The sequence below is a fragment of the Pinus tabuliformis genome, chromosome J (genome assembly GCF_031772625.1).
Source record: "Pinus tabuliformis cultivar Carrire ecotype Pingquan chromosome J, CPIR1, whole genome shotgun sequence".
Lineage (NCBI taxonomy): Eukaryota > Viridiplantae > Streptophyta > Pinopsida > Pinales > Pinaceae > Pinus > Pinus tabuliformis.
In genome coordinates this window covers 536254276-536270064 of record NC_142295.1, presented here as the reverse complement: position 1 = coordinate 536270064, position 15789 = coordinate 536254276, and positions in this window count along the sequence as shown.

Genomic DNA, 15789 nt, shown 5'->3' with positions numbered 1-15789 from the left:
TGGTCTAATGGAAACTTAGGTGAAACAAAAGTACATAATGTGTTCTCGGAAAGTGATACACCAATAGTTTTTATTAACATCCCAATCATCAATTTTAAATAATGTGGAAGATTCAATTCAAACCACAAGTGATAAATTATTAAAACTTTGTGGTTTTTGTTTTTGTTGTTAAAAAATTAAGTTTGATAATCATCATTAATATTCTCTCTTTTTCCAATTGAAACGAGAGATGAGTCATGTTGATAGTTCTTTCATCAAAATATCCAGTGGTGATGGTTGATCAATAACCATGTTTATTTGATACCATGTATCTAGTGGTTTTGGTTGACCACTAACTATTTTCACTTAATCAATATACTCCCTCCCTTAAGGTGTAAGAGAGTTTCATTTTTTTTCATCATTTGTACACCCCCCTCAAGATGCAATACAACACCCTTCTCATTTCATTTGTGTGCTTTTCCACCTTAAGGTGCAAGAGATTTACATTTTCACTTAATTTTTGTACTTCGCCACCCACCCCCACCGCCCATTAGAGATGGTCTCTCAATGTTGTCGTGATTTTTTCAAATTGTTCACCTTAATGGTGTTGCTTGCTAATTCATTACTAGAAAGATTCAAAAATGTCCCTTATTGTAGCTACTAATGTAACATAAAGAGACACAACATAAGAAGAAGGTGAAAAAGGCTTAAGCATTCTCAACAATATATTCATTCCAAAGATATCAATATATAGTACATGGATGTAGCCACCTATAGATCTATATATGCTCTCACACTAACACCTCCTCAATTGATAAGAATAAAACCTCATTAAGAGATACCGATAACAACTCATAAAGATATTATCTAGAAATTTGTGATTATAGAGGGACTCATATCCTAATAATCCTCACCTCAATAATAAGTCTGAATAATTATACCAACAAGGAAAAAGGAACTAGTACATAAACTCATATCATCTCCAATTCTTCAATCTGAAAATTTTAAGCTAAGCTTAGATGAATATTTTCCTCCAAAACCACTAAATTTGGATGCTATGAAATCATATAATATATAATATCCCATTGTTTGAACATGTGAGTTACAATATATGCATTGTCCACTTATATGAAATTCAATATCTAATGAGAGTGGACTATGAGAAATGAATTAGCTTGAGTCATCATCTTCCCTAAAAATTCCTGACAACCTAATCAATACTAAACAAAAATGATGCACATGGGCCTAGTTGTCCTCTACTATGATCTAATAGCCACTTAGGTGAAACAAATGCCATAGGCTTGCTCTCAGAAAGTGACACACAAATAGTGTCAATCAACATCTCAATCTTCAATTAAAATTGTGTATGATTCAGTTGAACCATAAGTTATTAATCATTACAGTTTTATAGTTCTTGTTATTGTCAAAACTTTGAGTTTGACAATCATCATTAATATTCCCCCTTTTGTCAATTGAAAGGAGAGATGTCATGTCGGAGGGATCCAAGCTTGAACTTTGGAGTCTTCTATTCTTCAATAACTCTTTCATCCATATATGTTATGGTTTTGGTTAGTCATTAAGAATTTTTATTCAATGCCATATATCTAGTGGTTTTGGTTGTCCACTAACTATTTTCACTTAATTAATATACTCCCTCCCTTAACATGCAAGGGAGTAACATTTTGGAGTCATGCACTCAACTTTGAGTTTTTAAAGTTAGACCCTAGTCATACCCAAATTGTTAAATCCATTTGCTTTTGTAACTTCTCCATTCAAATATGTATTTACCTATATTTAAACTCAATGGCAAGAGTTATGAATTTTTTTGGCTTGGCTTTAGATACCACTGTCAAAAGTTGATATAGCCTTAATGCATTGTTTTCTTTTTAACCTTCTTCTTTCAACATTTTCTGAAAAATTATTTGTCTTTCCATACTAAAGACAAAGATTGAGATCAAAACAATGTCTACGTAAACATCTTCTGAAAGATTATGTGTCTTCCCATACTAAAGACAAAGATGGAGATCAAAAAAATGTCTTCATATGGCCAATTCAATGACAATAGTAGCATTTTTTTAAAATTTCCTCAATGTGTTTATTATTAAATGTATCATTAACTCCTAAATCAACATGTTAAACATTTGAATCTTGCTCCTTAAAACTTTTAGCAAAAATCCAATAGTCACAAATTAAACTAGTTTGAAGTAGTGTAGAATATGAAAGTTTATGTATTTTCCATATCTTAAGCCATCGTGATTCTTGTTAATTTACAATTATTTGGAAAAATCATTTTGTACTTGTTGATCTTAATGAATGTTTCTTTTGTAGTTTCAAAACAGAAATTAAGTTCACATTCACTTATATTGCTTTTGGTGTCACTATGTGTTTTGACATCTTCTGATTGCAATTCATCCTCAACAAAACTTTTGTTCATCAATTTATTGTTAATGAATGATTCCATTTCATAAATATTTAAGGAACCATTAATTTTATATTTTATTGTATCTATATCAATCACTTGCATTAGGTCATTTGTGTCAGAAGTTGCATCAACATTGACTTATCTTACTGCATGTTCTCAATTTGCATTATTGACATATCCTACTCCTTTTCACTTAATTTGTTTTTAAGAAATTCAGTCAATTTATCTTTCATATACATTTGCTTGTAAAGAGCAACAATACAATCATCTAAATCATGTAAGAAATCATAGTTCTTTAATTTCTTGATTGACATTTTGCAAATGCTTTCCTCATTTACCCATTTTACATTTATAAATGTGTTATGCTTGTTTTCTCTTGTTGCCACCCTTGGGGTGTCAATTGTTGTCGATAATGCATGGCCCTAAAATATTCCTTTTGTAATGATTACACTTTAATGAAAATGATCTCTTTATTCAATTTCAGTTATGTATTTCTTTTTTACAATTTTGACTATTGATTTTTTACTTTGAAAAGGTTTGCAATTTCTTTTTTCAGAAGAAAAAGCGAAATATATTCATATAAGAAGATTACATAGTGCAAATGCAAGAAGCATATGCAGAAACATTCATATATGGAGATTACATAAGCAAATGCATGAAAGCATATGCAGAAACGTGGACCGAGCCACAAGCAAATCTGCTAAAACAGATCCCAAATAAAGCCCCGAAAGGCCAATATTGCCCCCCAGACAAGGCAATCCAACTATAAGGTGCAGAAGAGGCACCAAGAAACCAAGCAGATAAGCATCTGAAGAAAGAGCAGCAAGTTCTGACCGCCCAAAATGGAGGGAGAGGCACGAAATGAGGAAGAGAGCAGCAAAAGGAGCCACTCCTTCCCGCCCCCTCAAACTCTCCACCCGATTCAGACGAGAAACAGAGGAAGAACGCTGCCACAATCAACCGCATCTGCCTGCAGAAAAGACCAACTGCAGAAAAGACCAACGGGGACATCCATAGGAGCGGCACGAAACAGGGCAGAGGCACCACTATTCCCTCAACACTCCAAAGGATATGTCGTGGCCAGAAACAAGACCAAACTGCCGCCGAGAAGGGGAAGACCCATCGGAGCAGAGGCGTCACCGGGGGCAGAGGCGGCAAGGGGAGCCACCTCGCCCCCGCTAAGAGAAAACTAAAGACCAAAAGACTTCAGCCCACCTACTCGCCCTACCACTGCTGCCCTCTTGCTCCCTGCCGCTACTGCCTTCCGCTTTTGCCCTCCTGCTCGCCCTCCTGCGCACGCACCTCCCCCCTGCCTGCCGCTTCTGCTCGCCCCCCCTACCTGCTCACCCCTGCTCACCCTCCTGCACATGCTCCTCCCATCCTGCGCACGCTCCTCCCCCTGCGTTCCACTTCTGATCGCCTCCCCTGCCTGCTCACCCCTGCGCACCCTCCTACGCACGCTCCTCCCCTCCTGCGCACGTTCCTCCCCCTCGCCTTCCGCTTTTTCTCGCCCCCCCTGCCTGCTCACCCCTACTCGCCCTCCTGCACGCCCTCCTGCGCACGCCCTCCTACTCGCCCTCCTGCACACACCTCCCCCCTGCCTGCCGCTTCTGCTCGCCCCCCCTGCCTGCTCACCCCTGCTCGCCCTCCTGCGCACGCTCCTCCCCTCTTGCGCACGCTCCTCCCCCCTGCCTTCCGCTTCTGCTCGCCTATCGAAGGGCACACCCTCTACAGCAACAACTGCGGCTTTTTCGGGAGCTCTTCAACAAGAAATCTGTGTTCCAAATGTTATAGGGATCTCATGATGAAGGAGGCACAAGCTTCCTCTGCAACGGCCGCCGTTGAACAGTCATTTGCCCCGGGTTCTTCGATGGAGGAGGAGGTCCCCCTTTCCAGGCCAGATGCTTTCGTCCAGAAAAGCCGTGAACAGATTTCTACAGCCGTGGCCGGAGCCTCAGCCTCGTCAATCCAGCGGGAGGCTGCGTGTTCATCTTCTTCCTCTCTGCGGCCTCCTGCTGAAAACCCTAACCCCCACCCAAAGCGGATCCAACAGACTTACCTACGCTCCGAACCCCCTATACTTCGGCTTTCGAAATGTTCCAGATCAAAAAGGTTTGCAATTTCACCCTTTGTACAATTCAATGATTTATCCATCAATTTGTAAATTTAATGATTTTTTCAATTCAGTAATTCAAAAGATTTTTGACTTTGACATAAATGAATTGAATATTTGACAATATTGCATATATGTTGTATTGAAGGATAAGGTGTAATTTTAAATGCAAAAAAATAGACTCATAGTATCCACCATCAAACATTGAAAAAAAATCATACATCATCATGCAAGAACAATGTGTACCTTAAACCCCTTTATTCCAATTTTGACATATCTACTTCCAAAAAAAATCATTTTTATTAAAAGATATAATACACTAAAAATCTCAAATAAACTTAATGAAAAATCAATGATGAATATAAATACTTTTTATTAATATCAATCATTTAATTAGTTTTCTTCTCATAATTTTATTTCAAACTTTGAAAAAAATAATAAATCTAAAAAAAATATCATAAATTAAGAGATTTTATATTTTCAATTAAATTTTATAAATTTTAATTAAATTATAATACATTTTCAAATAATTAAAAAATATATTAAACTTGAAAAATAATATATATATATATCTATATATATATATATATATATATATATATATATATATAAATAAAGGAGATAAATATAATATGTGGCATGACAAAAATTTATGGAGAATCTAATTAAAATGTAAAACAAGGAATTAAGTTAAAGGAGATTCAATATATTAATAATATGTCGGGTAATTTTTTTTATAGTTAGTAAAAATGATATATATCTATCTATATATATATATATATATATATATTTATTGGAGTTATGGGTTATAATAATTTGATAACTATTATTGTATTGGTTTAGGGAATTTGAATGTAAGTTGGGATTAGTTTTAATGTTAAATAGAATAACTACTTGTTTATTTATTGATTTAGGGATATTATCATTAAAATTGTGTGGGGTTTGATTACTTATAAATATTTTATGGGACAGTTTTTATTTCCATTAGTTAGTGTCACTCTCAACTTCTCATCATAAAATTTAAATCATCAACCAAATAAAAACTAAATCCCACACAAATCAACTAATCTGTATAAGAAATTTTACTACTATTCACCATAAAATTTATATGCTTTAATGAGATAGTTTTTTTGTGCCTTGATCTCCTTAAAGAACCAAAGAACCCTCATAGAACTCTCCATAATCAATCTTTGGCATTGATTATCATTAAAATTTTGTGAGGCTCGATTACTCATAAATAGTTTATGGGACATTTTTTATTTCCATTAGTTAGTGTCACTCTCAACTTCTCATCATAAAATTTAAATCCTCAACCAAATAAAAACTAAATCCCACACAAATAAACTAATCTACATAAGAAATTTTGCTACTATTCAAAATAAAATTTATATGCTTTAATGAGATAGTTTTTTTTTGTGCTTTGATCTCCTTAAAGAACCAAAGAACCCTCATAAAACTCTCCATAATCAATCTTTGACATTGTAATGCAACTCTATTTCAATGCACATAAAGTTTTTAGAATTTTTAGTCTCTATAGTTAGTCTTTAGCATTGTAACATTGTTCTATTTCTATTTCTATTTCTATTTTTGTTTCATCCTTCTCATTGGTTTCACCCAGCCTGACTTATCGTCAAACCACATATCACCTAATTTATTTTCACTCTTACTCTTATGTGGCACTACAAATTCTTATTAGTCTTATTGTAATTAAAATCTATGGAGGAGGAAAAAAATTTCATCAATTCAAAATTTAGTTTCTAGAACCAACTTGCACACAATGCAAATAAGGCCAAAATTTTCATGGATGGTTCAGTTCCTGGTGAATCTGTCAGTTCTCGACAAGTTTTATCCTGCCATTACATGGACAATTATACCATGAAGGAGACTGTTGAAGAATTTGAGCCTGTCGTAGTGTCAAGGCTAACAGATCTCCCACTGAGCACAGTTACATAGATGTCAGCTCTTCCATCCGTTGGAGAAGAGAAACCTTCCTCACAAAAACCCTAAGATTATACGACGGAACTGTAGGCATCGTTCTTACTATTATCCAGTTCTTGTAGAAGTATCATCGACCACCAAATGTCTATGTAGATGGCTTCCAAAAAAAGGGCAGAGAGATTGTAGCTTCAGAACCTAAATATGCAGAGAATGTAACTCCAAAACCTAAATGTCTGGTTATGATACATAGTTTTGCTCCAAATTTTTCCAATTCAATGTGATAGTTATTCTTGAAGATGTGGTTTTAGATATGGTGTTCACAAGTTTAGTGGTCTAATCCCAAATAAAACTATATAAATTTGGGTTACAATTATTAAGATTATTAAATTAGTGTTTATGATCTTCATCCAAAACCAAGAAGAGTGAATTATAACTCACTTAAAGGATCCATGCCCATAGCCGCACCACGTGGAACACATGGCATGCCCAAATTTGGAATATTTGTGCCTAAACTTAGAGAAAGATATGTAGGGATTGAGGATGATTATTATCTTCATGGTTTTTTTTTTTTAACATCCGGTTTGGTGAGATTTACATTTATTTCTAAATTTTAAAATATTTCAAAAATTCTTGATTAACATAAAGATAACCACTACATACTAGACATGTAATGTGAAATCCACTTAAAATTGTGTTTTGAATAATGAAGATGTGTTAAAAGATTATAAGTGTAATGGTTATATTTATGGGTGTAATAACTGTAATTTTAAAGTTAGTTTAGACTTGGGTTCATTTTAGTTAGAAAAAGAGGGAAAAAATAATATGTTTTAGTTAATCAATTTTCTAATTTTATGTGAAAATTTTGTAAAGTAATATTATCAAATCATTTTTAAAATTTGGAAAACAATAAATTGAAGGCATTTTGAGGCTAGTTTGTTTTGCACATGCTTTTTATTTTACTAATTTTCATTAGTATTATGATGGTTATGATGGGTTTGCAACAAGTTGTCTCAATGTTGTCTCAATGAACCAATAACCTCCACTTCTCCTCAAAATTGGCCCTTGCAAGACATAGGCTTCACCTAAAATAGAGTTGCACATATTCCAGACCTAACAAAAAGAAAGGGCATTTAGCAGAAAGTTGCTTTATGGATTCACCGTTCGACTTGCATAAGGAGCACCAATTGGGGCTAATCTTACGATGCTTTTGCAATAAATCCTAGGTAGGTACTTTCTTGGCTAGTAGGAACCACATGAAAGGTGAGATTTTTCCAAGCACTTTACCTTCCAAACTCCTTTCCACAACCACTCTCCTTCTGCTTCAGCGACATACACATTCAGGTGAAGATAACCCAACTTAGGAGCATATATGCCCATCGAAAAGTGAGTCCATACCAATTCATCATCATTCTAGGAAAGTCTGATATGTGCAACAACAAGAGCATCTAAATAATTGTTCCAAATATCACATAGTTCCTTATCAATATGCAAGGCTTCAGCTGATAACCATCCTCGACGCCAAATAGAAGTATGAGCTAGGTTATCGATATGTGAAAGTTATGAAATACTTTTGTCTCTCAGTTGATCTATGAGCTCTTGAGGTAGTCGATGGTTTAGCTTGCCACCTTCAAACCATTGCCAACCTTCCAAGCAAGACCTAAGGCAATAAGATCAAAATAATTAAGAACACCTTGCCAAATGACTGAAATATTGATGTGTGGCTTATCCATCAGCCTTACCTAATCTTCCAGGGAGAAAGGATGAATGCACTTCTGATATACCACCAAAGTCCACAAGTTGTGGGTGGACAAAAGTCTTCATCCACATTTTTTTGCTAAGGCTTTTGAGAACATAAAAATACATTTGAGACCCTATCCACTAAGCATTTTAGGCAAAGTAATACAATCCCATTTAGCCCAAGGGAGAACAAAATGTTCTTGAGTTCCAACCCACAATAATTTGAAACAAACTATTTTGGATTTTTCTAAGACTCCCCTGGGATCCATGTCATTGACATCGAGAACACAAGAATGGCTTGCGACACCTATTTGACTAGAACTAACCTCCTTTCTCTTGACATTCACCATAAGCTCCATCCTTTTAATCTTTTCTCTAGATTTGCAATTAACCAAGACCATCTTCCTTCTTGTAGCAATTAGGCTTCAAATGAAAACCCAAGTATTTTAAACCTGCTTCCAACTCTAACAAGTGAAAAGGGAAAACATTCATGAGATTCTGCATTTCATGACCTTCCACTTTTGGAGTAGAGATAGAATATTTCTTGGCATTTACAACCATGCTTGTGGCTTTCCCAAACAGTTCAATAATCTCAGATAATTTAGCAACATCTTTAAAAGAACCATTACAAAAAATTAGAATATCACTAACAAATAACAAATGGGTGATTGCAAGAGCATTAGTAACAATTGCACCTTAGAAATCACCTCTACATTTAGCATATTCCAACAAATGTCTAATTCCTTCAGCTACTAATAGGAACAATATAGGAGACAAGGGGCAACCTTGTCTCAAAACTCTTTAAGCATGGAAAAAGGGGAGGCTGACTCGTCTATTAAAACTGCAAAATAAACCAATCGAATGCAACCCATGACCTAATTAATAAAATCAATACCAAAACCTGAGTGAGTCAGTAAGGGTCTAATATACATCCAACTCACATGATCATAGGTTTTTAAGAGAATAATTTTAATTACAACTCCTTTTAATCTAAGAGATTTGATACTATGAGAACCTTCTTAGGCCACCCCAATGGCTTCATGAATCTGTCTCTCTTTAAGAAAACCAAATATTAGTTCTTTTGATATAGATTTTGATAGAATAGGCTTTAATCTTCTAGAAATGACCATGAAGATGACCTTGTAGATACAATTGTAGAGAGAAATAGGACAAAAGTCTTCCAAAGAGGTAGGCTTGTCCACTTTGGTGATAAAGGCTATGAAAGTAGAGTTGAAAGTTGCCAAGACTCTACCTTCCCTTCTTGATTCATTTACAAATCCCAACATATCCTTTCTAATAAGATCAAAAAACCCTTCGAAAACTCTATCCCCCACCCGTCGAGACCTGGCATTTTTTCTTTTTGAAAGTTGGCCAAAACAACCTTCAATTCCATTTCAGATACCTCCTCCAACAAAGCTCTACTATCTTCATCATCCACAAACTTGGGGAATAATTGGGAATCTCTTATGACTTCGGAGATACTATCCCTTACAAGCTCCTTAAGCAAATTATGAAAATGATCTCGACCTAAGGAAGCAAGGCCTTCAAAATTAGAGACCTCCCTACCTTCCTCGTCTTGAAGATTCCATATTGTATTGCACAACTTCCTTCCCTTAGCATAAGCTTGGAATAATTTTGTATTCTCATCCCTGCCTTCAAGCCAGATGGCTCTGCTTTTCAATCTCCAAGAAGCTTCTTGGGCCTCTAGGATGGCCTTCATGTGGGATTCCAAACGAACTAGTGTTTCTCTAGATTCCACATTCAGAAATCCCTCCTCCCTTGAATCAAAGATAGAAAGAATCTCCATTTTTATGTCAATGTGTTCCTCCTCCTCTCTCCTATGTTTCTTCTTATGCCAATCCACAACCATACTCTTGACCCACTTGAGGTTCTCTTCAAAACACTGAGCAGTTGAAGATCCATTATTTGGATCAGAAGGGATCCAACCTTCATTGAACAATTTTACAATCTCTTCATCTTTTATCCAAGTAGAATTTAATTTAAAATTACTACCAGGCTTGGGGCCATGATCTTTAAGCTCCAACAGAATGGGCAAGTGATCTAACTCTCCCCCAAAGCCTACCCATTGTCGAAGGTTATTGAAATACTCCATCAGTGCTTTTATAACTATAAATCTATCAATCCTTTTTGCAATTAGATCCTCCCCAATACAATGGTTTCTCAAAGAAGGTTTTAGCTTTACAGGCTCTGCATCCAACAATTTTTTTCCACTAGCTTACTAAAAAAGAAATCAGAAAGGTTATCAACTCTAGCCTTGGGCCCCCAGGACTCAGCAACACCCATGGAGAAGTTTAAATCCCCCCCAATAATTAGATTCTCAACTTCCATAACCTTCAACCCAAAAAAGTTGTGCTAGAAATCCACTCTCCCTTCACAAGGCCCATAGATATTTATGCAAATAAGTGGAGCACCCTGCTCCAAAGAGAAAATTTCAATCCTCACCCTAGAACTAATACTCCAAAAAGTATGCATAAGAACATTTTGAATTTCCCCTCCAACAGCAAGACCCCCTGAACAACCATAAGCATTCGAGGTAATAAAATGCCAACCTCCCAACTGAGACTCCAACGTTTTTTAGACTGCCTCCCTAGCTCCCAAGGTTTCTTGGAGAAAAATAATATCCAAGCACTTGACCCTAACTAGCCTCTTGAGCACAAGATTTTTGGAGGAACTTGCCAAACCTCTACAATTGAAAGATAAAATTTTCATTAGGAAACCAACCCATGGGAATTCAAAGCTCTAAGTGCCCTAGTAATGGATAATTCTCTACCCGAAACCATTTCTTCTCTAGCTTTCTCTTTCTCTTTGGACAAAATTGATTTCCTCCCACGCCTCTTAGACCTAAGAGAGGAGAGCACAATTTGTCCTAGACCTCCTGGCTGACCTTCAACAAGGGGAAAATATGTATGGATCACAAGTTATAAAATATCTCCTTTACTTATTGTTTCCTAGAACGAGCAAAAGATATTGAGGCTCTCGAAGAGGAAAGGGACATCAACGGGGAGGGGACAAGACAAATGACTTTGACATAAGCATGCCTTGAAACTGGATGTGATACTTTAGACCCTAGACCCTCAGAAGTAGGACCCCGATCATTTCGCAAACTCAAAAAACAATTTGCAAGTAATGTAACATTAGGAAGGGATGAAGGAAAACCTAGAGGATGCAAAACCGAGGTTGAAATCCCACTAATGGCCAGAGGAGAGAGCTTGTCACCAACAAGTTGATCCTAAGAGTGTGACCTTTCTTCCATCTGACTTAAGCCTTATGGATACTCCAACAATTTCCCCCACTTAAGGTCCCATTCCCCCTTCCTTTGAGCTCACCCTCATGTCTGATAGAGGTTCCACCTTCAAATTTTCCTTGACCTTGCCCTGAGCCAAGCCTTTTTTAAACAGGAGATTGCAATGGCTGACATTGTGCCCATATTTGTGACAATGCTTACACCCAAATGACACCCCTTTATAATCGAGCACTTGAAGTTGCTCAACTCCTTTGCCAATGTTGATGGTTTCATGAATACCATTGCATAGTCCAAGCTCATAAGGATTCTGGCCATTGACATATCCTTGGTATCTTTGAATGAGTAGTCAGCGTCTTGGAAAATCCCAATACTGTTTCTGAGATCATTGAAACTCTTCTTGTTCCACAAATGGGAAGGTAAGCTAGGAAGCCAAACCCAAATAGGAACAAGGTCAAGCTGTTCTTGACTTGCATAAAAAAAGGGGGTCCAAAATTTGAACATTACTAGAGTCAAATAAATGGACCATACATATTTGGCAATTTGTTATGCCTCCTTAAGAGAGCCGAAATTAATTTGAATCCAACCTTTTTCCAAAATGAAAATTTCAGAAGTTTTTTTACCTTTGCGGTTATCTCGACCCTAAGCCACTCCGACAAAGTCTCGATGTTTAATTTTCACCCTTTGGCCCTTCTGACCAAATACTTCTCCACCAAAGACTTTTCCTATGTCATTTCCATGTCATCTCCTAACTTGAGTTTGTAAGCGGCATAACTTTTCACACTCTTCAAAACCCTATTCTTCTTTGATTTAAGCCATGAGCCAAATGTTCCTTTAGTAGGAGAGTGAGAGTCTTCTTCACCACCACCTTCCTTAGCTTACTCTCCACATTCTTCAAGCTCTACCAATTGTTCACCTCCATCCCCTTCCTCAAGAAATGTCTTCAAAAAACTTCCTTGAGGTTGGATGAAAGGCTTCCACCACCTGTTCTACCTTTGAGACCTGACTTGAGGCCAACAAGTGAAAAACCCTTTCCATGATCGAAAATGGTAAGACCACCACTCCCATAGAAAAAACCATAATTTTTTCAAATCCGGGATCCTGAATTCCATGTAGAAGCGCCTCTTGAGCATAAATACTAAACCCTCCAGGAAGGTTCCAGTAAGTTAAAAACCCATGACTCCACCGATGTCAAAACACCACCATTAACCTAGGGAGGGGTAAAACCCTAAGTAACCTGTGTAAAAAACCAATGAAATTAAACCAAATAATTGCTAATCACATGGCTAGAAGACAGGAGCTCCTCTAATATATGCCCTCTTGATGTAACAATACCCCCTTCTAACGGAGAACCTAACCAATTTGTGACCACCCTGGACTGACTAAAATTCAAATTTGAGGCAAAACATTCCATGTGGCAGGGGCTACATGAGAAGTTAATCATTCTTGGCTCCATTCTACCAAAAACCTACGAACCTCGTCAATGTAATTGTATGTTGACAGTGCTTTCCTTTAAATTATTTTGAACTAAAAAGTATTTTATATGTATAATTTAATAAATTCTAGAAATAATTGAGTTTTTTTTAGGCATAGATAGGGGATATAATATCGTATAAAGGCATTGATTGTTTATGGTATGTGTTTACAATAAAATTATAAGTAATACAATTATAGTAAGTAATTAATTTTTGGAGCACAAAAAATTCTAAAAATATTCCAAAAATGTATATGGTTAAGACATCTGTGTAATTCTTTCATTGTGCAATATGAAGTTAATACATGTCATTAAAAATTTATAAGAAAATATTCCAATATTGTTGTAAATAAAATATTTTAATGACTTTTTCAATCAAATTAACTATTTTGATATAAAATATTAACATATCAATAACAATGTACTATATAAAATAGCTCACTAGTGTAGAGCTTATGATGACAAGGTTTTCTACTAAGGCACTCTGTGGTGTGAAGGTCATCCGTTTGAAATTCCACGGGCAAAAATATAGCCATGCTAATTGTTGGTGTGGCTCGGGCTAGGCGCGATCCCCGATGATTTTGACAGCTTAGATGTCTTTGGGTTGTGGTTACTCAAACAACAAGTTAGGCATGCTAGTCATCTCAAGGCTCACATTACCTAGCAAACAAAAACAATATACTATATAAAATTTGGCTCATTAAATTTAATTGTAAAATAAAATATACTTTAATTTAATATAGTATAATAATAAAATACTTACATTTTCATAATCTAAAACAATATAAAATAGATCTTCTAAATCATAATTTATTATATTAATTTATAAATATTTATGTAAATTGGATTTATCATATATCACTAGGAATAAAACCTTTTAAGATAATAACTTAAAATATAAACATTTAAAAAAATAATTTAAGAGATTTGATTTATTAATATATTAAAAACCCAAAAATAAAAATAAATTTACATAATACATTATAACCAATATACAATTAATACTTTCATATAAAAATTAATTATTTATATTAAATTTAAACATGAATATGATTAAATCTAAAATAAAATAATTTATATACTTTATAATAAACTTATTGGTTTAAATGTATTACTCCAGAATATAATATTTTATAAAAATAAAACAATTCCTTCATATACACGTAAAGTATAAATATAAATTACTATAAAATATACAATTTAAACATTTAGTTAATACCTTCTAGATGAAGGTGATATTGTTTATATTTAATTTAAATATTATATGTATGATGACATAGGTAAATGCAAAAATATAATAAATTTATATTATATATAATTACAAATGTATTGATTAAATTATTGATATTAAAAGTTAATATTTAATAAAAATAAAAGATAAATATGTAATTATTATTAAATAATAAATTTCATTTAGGAATTGGAGTTATTTTAATTCGTTAAGTGAAATAGTTATTATTTTTTCTAATCAGATTTAGTTTTGGCTATGATAATTATAATACTTTGATAAATATAGTATAATTAGTTGAAAGTTATAAATATTATTATATTTAATTAATAAATTAAGATTCATATTAAGATTCGAGTATCGCATAAACTGTAGATATAATCCTCGCATTTGATCTTGGTTGTGAGGCTTGCTATACGCATTCGGTGATCTTGGCTCTGAAGCTCGCTCGCCCTTTGGTGATCTTGGTTCTGAGGCTTGCATTCTAATAAGGGTCTCTGGTGATCTTGGGTCCATCGACGACATCTTCTAAACTCGAGCCAATCAGGTCTGCGGACTGTGGTGAGCACGTGCGATCTACAGACAGGGCTGATATCAGGTGCACACTTTCCTTTCCTTATCTTTGTAATACATATTTGCTCATATATTTTCAAATATGAATATTTCACCACAGCTTCCAAAGATTACCAAAGGCAGACCTAGCACAGTTACTTTACAAGGCCTCTATGAATATATAGAATCTGTAGAGAAGAAAGAGAAGTCAAGCTACAAACAGAGTTAGAAGCCATGTTGGCAAATAAATTTGCATCTCTTGAAGACACAATCCAAAAACAAATAGAAAACAAAATAGAACTATTAGAGAATAAAATGGTGGCAATAGAGACTAGGTTGCAGGTTATAGAAAAACAAAACCAAGATACAAACCAAACATCCCAGCAAGGAGATGCTTTAGAGAGCCTTAAGATGAAGGACATGATTAAAAATCTAGAAGAAAAAGTTAATAGCCGCCTCACCCTAAATAATGTGGTAGATAAATTAGATATCAAACCAATTAAAGATGAAATGAACAAATTAATAGAATTAGACCATGAGCGTAACAAAAGGGCCTTGAACCTTATAATCTTCGGTTTAAAAGAGGAGGTAAATGAGGATACTTTAGCCATAGCCAAGACAGAACTACATAATAAATTACAAATTGAAACAATGTGTCTCACAGAAGCAACAAGGTTGGGGAAAGTAACTGAAAATAAAGGAAGACTAATCCGAATAAAGGTGAGCTCTGCAGATCATAAGTATGACATACTTAGCAAAACCTCAAGTCTAAAAGGAACAAGAATATTTATAAATGAAGATCTCATCCCAGAAGATCAAGCAGAATTAAGAAAGGAGGTTCAAAAGGTAAAAGAAGCTAGAAAGGAAGGAAAATGGGCAATAATCAGAAATAGAAAAGCCTTTATTCGAGATAGAAACCAAAAAGATAGTACTAAATAGCAATTCAACATGCTCCAGATTCTTTCTTGGAACTGCCGAGGCTTTCCATGGAACAAAGGCCCCAAGCTAAGCTGGATCTCAAATGATGTTGATATTATTTTGCTTGTTGAAACTTGGGAGCACGAAGAATCTAAGGTCCCTAACA